Source organism: Octodon degus, unplaced genomic scaffold (assembly GCF_000260255.1).
Source record: "Octodon degus isolate 3935 unplaced genomic scaffold, OctDeg1.0 scaffold00060, whole genome shotgun sequence".
Lineage (NCBI taxonomy): Eukaryota > Metazoa > Chordata > Mammalia > Rodentia > Octodontidae > Octodon > Octodon degus.
In genome coordinates this window covers 12591947-12601751 of record NW_004524636.1, presented here as the reverse complement: position 1 = coordinate 12601751, position 9805 = coordinate 12591947, and the positions used below count along the sequence as shown (strand labels likewise).

The 9805-nt window shown below is 35.5% G+C and overlaps 1 protein-coding gene across 2 annotated transcripts in view; it reads left to right on the top strand.

Moving 5' to 3' along the window:
• Tasp1 (taspase 1) overlaps positions 1-9805 on the top strand; it is a 251661-nt gene that overhangs the window by 133866 nt on the left and 107990 nt on the right. The gene's annotated exons all lie outside the window — the stretch shown is intronic.

Sequence of the window (9805 nt, the reverse complement as noted above, 5' to 3'; positions counted from 1 at the left end):
CATGTTTCTTCCTGTTGAAAAACTCCAGATACTTCTCTTGTAGTGCAGGTTACTAGGCCTCCACATGTGGTGAAACAATTGTGAAAGTTTCATGGCTTCATTGGATAGTACTTTTATCACCTATTATACAGAGCAGACATGGAGAATGTGAATCTCCTGTTGCAAATAAAATACTTGAAGTAGACTCTTTTTTTTTTGACAATATCTTGCCAAGTAGTTCAGGCTGGCATGGAGTCACTGGGTAGCCCAGGTTGGCCTTGAACTTTGGGCAATCCTCTTACCTTAGCCTTCCAAGTGTTGGAATTACATGTGTGAGCCACCATGTCCATTTGGTATTTTCTTTTAAATCTACCTTTTTGGGGCAGTTTTACAGTCTTTCCTGTGTCATGGAGTTTTTCTCCCTTTTCCAAGAAGGTTGCTTTTGTATATTATTTTGTATCCCAACTTTACTGAAATCATTTATTAGTTCTAACAGATTTTGGGTAGAATTTTTTAGTATTTTCATTGTACATGAGATCATGTGGAACAAAAGGTTTTACTTTTTTCTTTGTGATTTGGATGTCTTTTATTTCATTTTCTTGCCTAATCACCCTGGTGTGGACTTCCAGTACTGTGTTTGAATAGAGTTGATGAGAAAGGGGATTCTTTTTTTTTTCTGATCATAATAAAAAAGCTTTCAACTTTTTACCATTAAGTATGATGTTAGCTATGAGTTTGTTATTTGTAGCCTTCATTGTGGTGTACATTCCTTCTGTATAGAATGTGTTGATTGTATTGTGAAAAGGTGTTAAATATTGTTATTCCTTGTTGTATCTGTTGAGATGATTTTGTCATTCTGTTAATGTGGTGAATCACTTTTGTAGATTTACGTGTTAAGTCATCCTTGCATTGCAGAATGAATAATTTCTTTCTTGCACTGCTCTTATCTCATATGATCACAGTGCTGGCTTTGTAAAATTAATTAGGAAGTATTTCCTTCTTGTCAGTTTTGGGAAGAGATTGACAAAGATCAGTGTTATTTCATTAAATATTTTAGTAGAATTTGTTATTAAAGCCACCAGATCTTGGACTTTTCTTAGATGGGACATAGTTTCATTACTTACAGCATCACTATATTACTTGTCTATTAAGGTTTCTGTTTCCTCATGATTTAATCTTGTTAGTCTGTGTGTTAAAAGTGGGATATTAAATTCTTTTAGTAGAATTATATTGTTATTTTTCCCATTGGATCTGTTAATTTCTGTTTTATATATTTAAGTGTTCTATATTTGGCACATATACATTTATAATTACTATGTCTTGGTGAATTGACTGTATTAATTTTTTATTTTTAAAAGTGAATAAAAATAGTAAAGTAAACATTAACAACAGTACAGAATTTCATTAAACAAAATGATAGGAATTCAACAATGGTTGTTACATTTCATGTTGTTGTCTTCAAATTAGTTGTTCAAATTACCACATATAAGCATTCAAAGTTGGTCAAAAAATTATAAAAAATGAAAAAGAGAAAACTTAATCATTAACTACTCCTTTCAATAGACCAGTGGAAATCAGCAGTACAATTATCCAAGCTATCAAATTGACTCTTTTATCATTATTTGATCTTTGTCTCATGTTAGATTTTTAGACTTAATTTGTCATATCTAATGTTAAGTGCTTTTTTTTTCCCCCATACTATAGTTTGAACTCAGGACCTTACACTTGCCTGTCCCGAACCAGCGGGTCAGTCAATGAGGAATTTGTTGAAGGTCACCTGGGGGAGGAGCAGGGAATTGAGGAGGGGACAAAGGACAGGAGATGCGAGAAATGGAGACAAGACAGGATTATGATCAAGTCTCATTTATTCATTGGAGGTGCTGGGTATATATAGGGGGTGTAGGAATGAGGAATTCTCGGCTCTAGGGGGTCAGCAGGTATCTAGGCAACGGAGGAAGGTGCAACCCCTGGGGTATAGCACATGATTCACTGGGAATGGGCAAGGTGAGAACGACCATAAAATTAACTCAGCAAGAGAATAGAAACTTAAGAAAACGGCTGACACTATTATAAAATGGATACCAGTTCATGGCTTCCCACACTTGCCAGGCAGGTGCTTATGCTGCTGAGGTACCTCCCCAACCTATCATTTCTAATGTTAGTATAGGGACCCCTGCCTTCTTCTGATTTTCCATTTATATTGCATATCTTTTTCCATACCTTTATATTCATTCTATGCACCCCCTTAACACTTCCGTGAGTATCTTTTATGTAGAATATAGTTTTTATTTTGTTAATCTATTCTGTCATTATTGTCTTCTTCTTCTTTTTTTTTTTTTTTAACTTAAGAGCTCGTAATGTTATGTAGCTCAGACTGGCCACAAACTTGAATTGTCTTGCCTTAGCTTCCTGAGTGCTGGGATTACAGTTGGCTCTACATTCTCTGTTATCCACTATTGCCTTTTTAAAAATGTAGTTGGTATATGGTCTCACCAAGCAGCTTGGACTTGTAATTATCCTCCTGTTTTCAACCTCAGCACTGGGATTACAGGCATGAGCCCCCATGCCTGGACTTGGGGGTGGGGCTGGCGCCGCATGCAGTGGTGGTGGTGGTTGGGATCAAACCCTGGTCCCAGAGCTTGCCTAAGCAGGTGTTTAGTCCACTGAGCTCTGTCGCCAGCCTACTATTGCCTTTTGATTGGAGAATCTAATCTGTTTGCATTTAAAGTAATTTTGGTAGTTACAATAATTGTCAGTTATTTTCTTGTTACTTTATGGGACCTTTGTTCTTTTCTCTATTTTTTGCTGGGGGTGTGTGTGTGTGTGTGTGTGTGTGTGTGTGTGTGTGTGTGTGTGTGTGATTTCTCTTTTGTATCTCCTATAGATTTTCACATTAGAGTTCCCATGAAGCATACACAAAACATCTTATAATAGCCTATTGTAAGCTGGAAATAACTAAGAAGTTTCAAATAAAAGCTCTACCCTTTTATCCTCACATTTTATGTTTTGGTGTCACAATTTACACATTTTTATATTGTATATGCATTAAGAAGTTGTTACAGGTATAGTTATTTTAAATATTTTTGCCTTTCTATCTTTGTAATAGACTTATAAATGACTTAAATATAACCATCAACATACTGAGTTTGATTATGTTCTATTGTGCTTTGATATATTTTCATTTTAATAATTATCACTTATTTATTTAAGCTCGAAGAACTCCCTTTTAGCATTTCCTGTATTTCAGGCCAGGTGGTGATAAACTACTTCAGCTCTTATTTTTCTAGAAAAAAAATTTTATTTCTTCTTCATTTTCTGTTGTACTTTTTCCTCCTATACTGTGGATTAAACTCTGGGGCTTTACATATGTTAAGCAAGTGCTCTTCATTTCAAGTTTTCCATCTCTTTTTTATTTTTTTATGGAGACAAGGTCTTGCTATGCAGTTTAGGCTGGACTGGAACTCCCAGTGTTGCCCAGGCAGGCCTCAAATTTACAGCCTCACAAATGCTGGGATTAAATGTGTAAGCCACTGTGCCTGGTTCTACCAGAAGGGCAGTTCTGCTGTGTGAAATATTTTTAGCCTGGTACTCCCCTGCCCATCAACCCCAGCACACATGCCCACCAATATCTGCATATTCCTAAACACAGCCTTAATCTTTCCTGGCCTGCCCTTTGGACCTAATCAGTTCCCCTTTCTGCTACACTTTCTTCTAAAAGAAAGAGCTCAAGCTTCTCTTGTATTGTCTTTAGCTTAAAGAATGCTTTGTAGTATTTCTGTAGGTGCTGTCTGCTGGGGGTAAATCTTCTGGTGGTTGAGGTGGATCATCAGCCTGATTCTTTTGGAGCAGCCCAGGTGATTAGTGCAGCATGCTGCTGGGTAGGCCCTAGGGGGTGACCTTGGGATCCACATTTGGTTCCTCTGCCTTCCTTCTGGTTCTGTTTCTCTGCTCTGTTTTCTGGCCACCATAAATTAAATATCTTTACTTCAACGTGCCCTTCCTCCATGGTGCATCTCCCTGGACCCAAGTGACCAAGGTGTGAACCCTCTAAAATTGTGAACCATATTAAATCTCTCTTCCTTTAAGTTGTGGGTGTCAGGTATTCGGTCTCAGTGACAGAAAGCTGATACACTTCTGAACTTTATTTGAAATATTATCTTTTCCTTTGAACTTGTGCAAGGTATTTTCTTTGCATGGAAAATTTTTTCCCCCTTCAGTTATCTGGAAATATCTTTTTTCTTCCATTACATTGTCTTTTTAGTTCTATTGTTGCTGATAAGACATTTTTGTGGTTATCTCTTGTATTTAGTACACCTCCTCCAACCCAGGTGTTATATGTTTGTAGGTATTATACTTTCATAGTTATCCTTGGGCTTTGCTGAGTTTCTTGGGTTACTGCATTGTTAACTTCAGAACATTTTCATTTTGTTATCTTCTCTTTTTTTTCTGAGACTCCCATTATGTGCATTCTGTAGATCCATCAGAAATCGGGTACTTTGTTTTTATTCATTTTTTCCTTATTTTCACTTTGAGTAATTTGCAACTATATCAGATTCTTAGTTCCTTTAGTTTGCTATCTCTTGTTTGCTCTTAAATCCTTCAGGAGATAATCTGATTCCTACGTGATAATATACTTTCAAGATTTTCACGTTAGTGTCTTGATGGAGATACCATCAGCAGTGTTTTTGCCATACAAAGTTTATGGCCCTAGTAGCTTTTTATTGAAAATTAAAGTGAAAATCTTTCCTCGTTCATTTAAAACCATATGCTTCCATATTTTTAAATAAAATTGTAGCTATGTAGATTCTTAATTTAGGGGTTTTGGACCCAGTGAAATCCAGAGGTTTATTGAATATTCTATATATTTCCTGAGACTTTAAGGAAAATTTTAGGCAAAGATACATCCTTTTTTTACAATCTGAGAAATAAGGCAATTTAGACTAAAATTGTAAATAAGTTTCTAGGCCAAAGTGTTAAAAGTAATACAAATACATGTGTTGCATTCTTTTACTGTTATTGTCTCTTAATATCAATTGAGAAGCTTGAAAAATGCCAAATTAAAATTTTTAGCTTATTTATTATTAGTTCATGTTTGTAGTACATAATGTTTACATTCCTTGTGAGGAGTTGGAACCTGTACATAACATACCTTTACTCCTTTTTGCAATTCCCTTTTCCGTCTTTCCTCACTCTATCCATCTTTTGATCCCTTCATTCATTTAGTTTTTGTACGTGCTTGCTGTATATAATGCTTACCTTCCTTGGGTGGGGTTGATACATGTTCATGGTACATCTCAATTCCTTTTGCATCCCTTTTACCTCTCTTCCCTGCATCTCTTGATACTCTTTCCCTTAAGAAAGATCTATCTTCCTCTTCCTGTTATCTTTTTTTTTTTCTTCAGTGTCTTTGGTACAAGGTCTCACTGCGCAGCTTGGACTCGTAGTGATCCTCCTGTTTCAGCCTCCTCAGCACTGGGATAACAGGTATGTACCACCCCGCCCAGTCTAGGTGACTGGCATGGTGCAACCAGGGAGGGGCCAGGGGCCAGCATGCCATGTGGTACTGGGGACCAAACCCAGGTCCCTGAGCTTGCCAGGCAGGTGCTTAGACCACTGAGCTATCTTTGCAAACCCCTCCTATTATCTTTTATTTTGCTCTATTTATACTCTGAGTTTCTATTATAAGAATGCTATATTTAAAAAAATTACTTTTTGCCTTTTGTAATATAACCCATTTTAGGTGGTCCATCTGTATTTTTTCTAATTTTATCTGATTATATGTTTGTTCTGCTGGTTGCTGATAAGGCAATATTTGAACATTTCTATATTAGTATTTCTTGAATTCCACTCTGTTCTAGATAAATCAATAGGATTCTGTTTCCTCCTTTTTGTTTTACAGCATTTTTGTTTTTCTTCACCTTCTAAACCACTCTAGATTGTGTTCAATTTAAAAAAGGCATAAAGAATGACTGGTTAATAAATTTAAAATTTTCCATTGTCCTGTAAAAACTGAATATTGTTTTTTAAGCTTTGATTATGGCTTTAAAGCTGCTAAAGAATTAATAAGAAAAAGCCTTTTTCCAGAAACAATATAGAATTTTATTCATAAATAAAAAGTCTTTGAATGGCTGTATTGGATCTAAACCTCTTCAAATTAATTGCTGAGGTTGGTATCATCCTAAATAATAAAGCAATCTTGCCTCAAAAAAAGATGAAATTATTAGGGGGCTGGCTAAATAGCTCAGTGGATTAAAGCTCCTGCAAGCAGGTGCAGAGGCCAAGGATTTAATCCCTGGGCCTGCCCTGCCAGCCCCACCCCTGGGTGGGGTGGTGATGCTCAACTATAATCCCAGCTCTTGGGAGGCTATAAACAGGCAAATCACTATAAGTCTGATCTAGTAGTGAGACCCTCATCCTGTAGACCCTTCCCTAAAATAAAAAAAAAAAGATGAAATTATTTATGTTGCCTTTTTACAGAGGAACTTATTAAATAATAACATTGGCTTAAATTTCCTTATTCAGTTTTGAAAGAGGCTGCCATTCAAATCACCCCCGTAAAGTACTTCTAAATTTTACCTCATTAGAAAATTATTAATTAAATATTTATTATGTGTAACTGGTTTAGTAGTTATATATTCTATGTTTGTTTTAGTTGTAGGCTTATGCTACATAATGGTCAATGTATGTATAGCAAATATTTGTGTTATACCTCCATATTTGTAGATATTTATTAGAGTGATCTAGATTTTTGGGGGGCTGATGACTTTGAGGCAAAGGAAATCTCAATTTCAAGTGTTATTCCTTTGTGATCTGCTTATTGACATATTATTTCTTGAACTCTGGTTAAAGCTGGGTTCTGTGTACAGTACAGTGTTACTGTCAGAACCTTTTTAGTTACTTCTTTGTAGATAATCATTACTTTGATCCTGACTGTGGACTCAGCCGTTCAAAGCTTTGGGCATTTCTTTGTATTTCCTTTATTCATATCAGAGTACTATAACAGTTGTGGCACAAGTTTATTACTTGGCGTAATAAGACTTAGTACTTAGAATTTGAGTTCTTACATTTCACTTTTCTAATTTGTCAAACAGAGATGATAATATGTTCTTCACAAGTTAATTAGTAAATTATTTTATTATTTACCTAAGTAATGTCTTACTGAGATGTCTGTGAAAGCTCTAGATATACAGCAGTTGAACATTTAATGATGAATCAATGTCAATGACTTTCTCTTGCTCTTTAAGAGCTTAAATTTCTGGTAGTTAAATTTCATGTAAACATACTATTTCATTAATTATCAATTTGTAAGAAAAGGCTATAGTCAGACATATTATGACTATTGAAAGCCTTTTAACTAAGTTCTAGCCAGAAAGTCACTGTAGTTTTAAAAGTACTAACATGTATAAATATTTTGTCTTTAAGGAACTTGTAACTGCTTAAGCTATGCACATTTCATTTTTCAAATGAAGAAGCTTAAGCATTAAGATCCTAAGTAACACATTTCAGGTTTTACAAGGGGTGATCAAAATGTACAGTGAATGTTAATTTATTATAGTGAAAGACACAGTGCCATGAATCCCTCTTGAAACATTCCTACCTGCTTGGAACATACTGATCCCATCATTCTAACCACTTTCTGAAGCAGCTCTGGAAGTCCTCTTTCATGAGTGTGTTCATGAGGAATGGTAGAAAATATGGTGAAATCTGTTGCCAGGTGTCATTCAACAGGATGACAGGCTTGTTAAAATATTATGGTGTGTCTGCCCTATTCCTGGGATCTGGCTCTGTGAGATTTCTAACTTCTCCTTAAAGTCAAAGTTACTGAAAACAAATGTTTTGACTTGATTTGAGGAGATCAAGGCAGCCATGATAGCATAGCTAACGATACTAAGCAAAAGACGACTTCTAAAACTGCTTCAGAAAGTGGCCAGAATGATGGCATAAGTGTGTAAGAGAGGAATTAATGGCAATGTTTAATACGTTATTGATATTTAAAGTTACTGTATTTTTTTTACCATATCACATATATGTCAAGCACCATGTTCTGTGCTAATTCTGTTTCTGTGTTAAATTATAACTGTTCTAACATTTTGTCTATAGTTATGAAATTCTAAAGCATATGTTAATTGCATTCTAGTTTTTAAAAGATTATATCTCTAGGTGATAATTATAATTTTTTTCTTTTGGTTATTTATCAAAGAAAAAATGAAAAATTGAGTTCTTTTGATATATTACTATAAATACACAAAATGTGATGATGGTTATAGATTAGAGAGAACTGAATATGTATTTGAGAAACATAAAATGTGTGTTGGTGAGCTCTAACCTTTGGACTTGACTGGATTAGATATCTTCACCACTTATTCTATCTCTTTATGAAAGTCTTTATGGTTTCCTCTTGTACATAATAGGTTCCAGGTTTGATAACCATGGGGACACTTTGGAGACTGAAATCATGTGTATTCTATCACTTTTAAGGCAGCCTTCTCTTTAATTTCACAAGACAGGCTTGAAAACCAGAAGTAACCCAACTCCAAAATTGGCAGTAAATCCTCTGACAGGGAAAAGGTGACGTACTGTGTAATAAATTCCTTTGTTGAAAAAGAGATGTTGCAATACTGGAAACTGAAGTACCAAATGTTTCCTTTTAAATTTGGAAAGGTCTTTGCTCATTACTTATCTGTCCCCATGGACTTCTACCAGGGGACGTGTTGAAAGATATTTCAGATGCCCACTAGCCACAGTGAGAGTGAATAGCAGCATTTATAAAATGACATAAATACTTCAAAATCATCAGTAATCCTTAGAGAAGTGTGGTGTGCCAGTGGTACTTACTGAATTTGAGCTTTTGTTGCTGCTGATCCTGTGCTCTTATGTGCAGGATGCCTAGGAATGTGGGTAATGTTTCTCCTGTGAGTGCAACTTCACTTTTTCCCCTCTGGGGGCCCTTTGTATCAAAATTGAGGTTGGAGGGGTTTATAGAAGAAATAAATCATGCCAAAGAGGACAAAGATCTCTGAGATTATGAGTTATGCTTAAAAATGGTAATCTGATTTTGAGGCAATATGGAGGAATTACAGCAAGGTCCTTAACCATTTCAGCACTGTATTAAAATCTTGACCTTTTAACGATCATTTTCTAATAGTGTGATTTATAACACCACTGCTGTGATTATGACATGTGATAAAGATTTAAAAGATTAAAAATGGTCAGTTAAGTTAAATGTCAAGCAAGAGCTGATAATTTTCCTGTTTCTCTAACCTTATTTCAAAAACTTTTTTACTGTGTTACTTTTGCTATTTGTAACTAAAACCTAACTTGAGGATTTTACCATCATGGTTTGATGGCTTTACCAAGCAATGTTTTACTGAGTCGCTACATTATCTGTATTTAGTTATCTTAATTTGATGGCTTCATGTCATTGTAGCTTAAGTAGGAAAACTGAGTAAGTGGGGATGAGCAGGTGCAATAAAGCTCAATGGCAACAGTTGATGTACACTCACACCCTCCAGGTGCAGGTAGGTGAAGTCAGGGGACCAAGTCCTGTTAGGGGAGACCCCGCCCTGCCTTTCACAGTTTTGCCTTCATAGAAAGTATTGTGAGTATAAGAGTGTCATACTGAAGTTGGGTAGTAAGGCTGTTGCTGAAAATAAAAGGCATTTATTACAGAAATTGGGAAAAATAGCAAATGGAATAAATAATAAACAGAAGTAATGCGTAGCCCACAGTTCCTGAATAACCACAGTTAAAATTGTTTCCTGTTAGACCACGAGAAATCTATCATATTAAGCTTTGAGAGAAATCTATCATATTTCTCTCTCTCTCT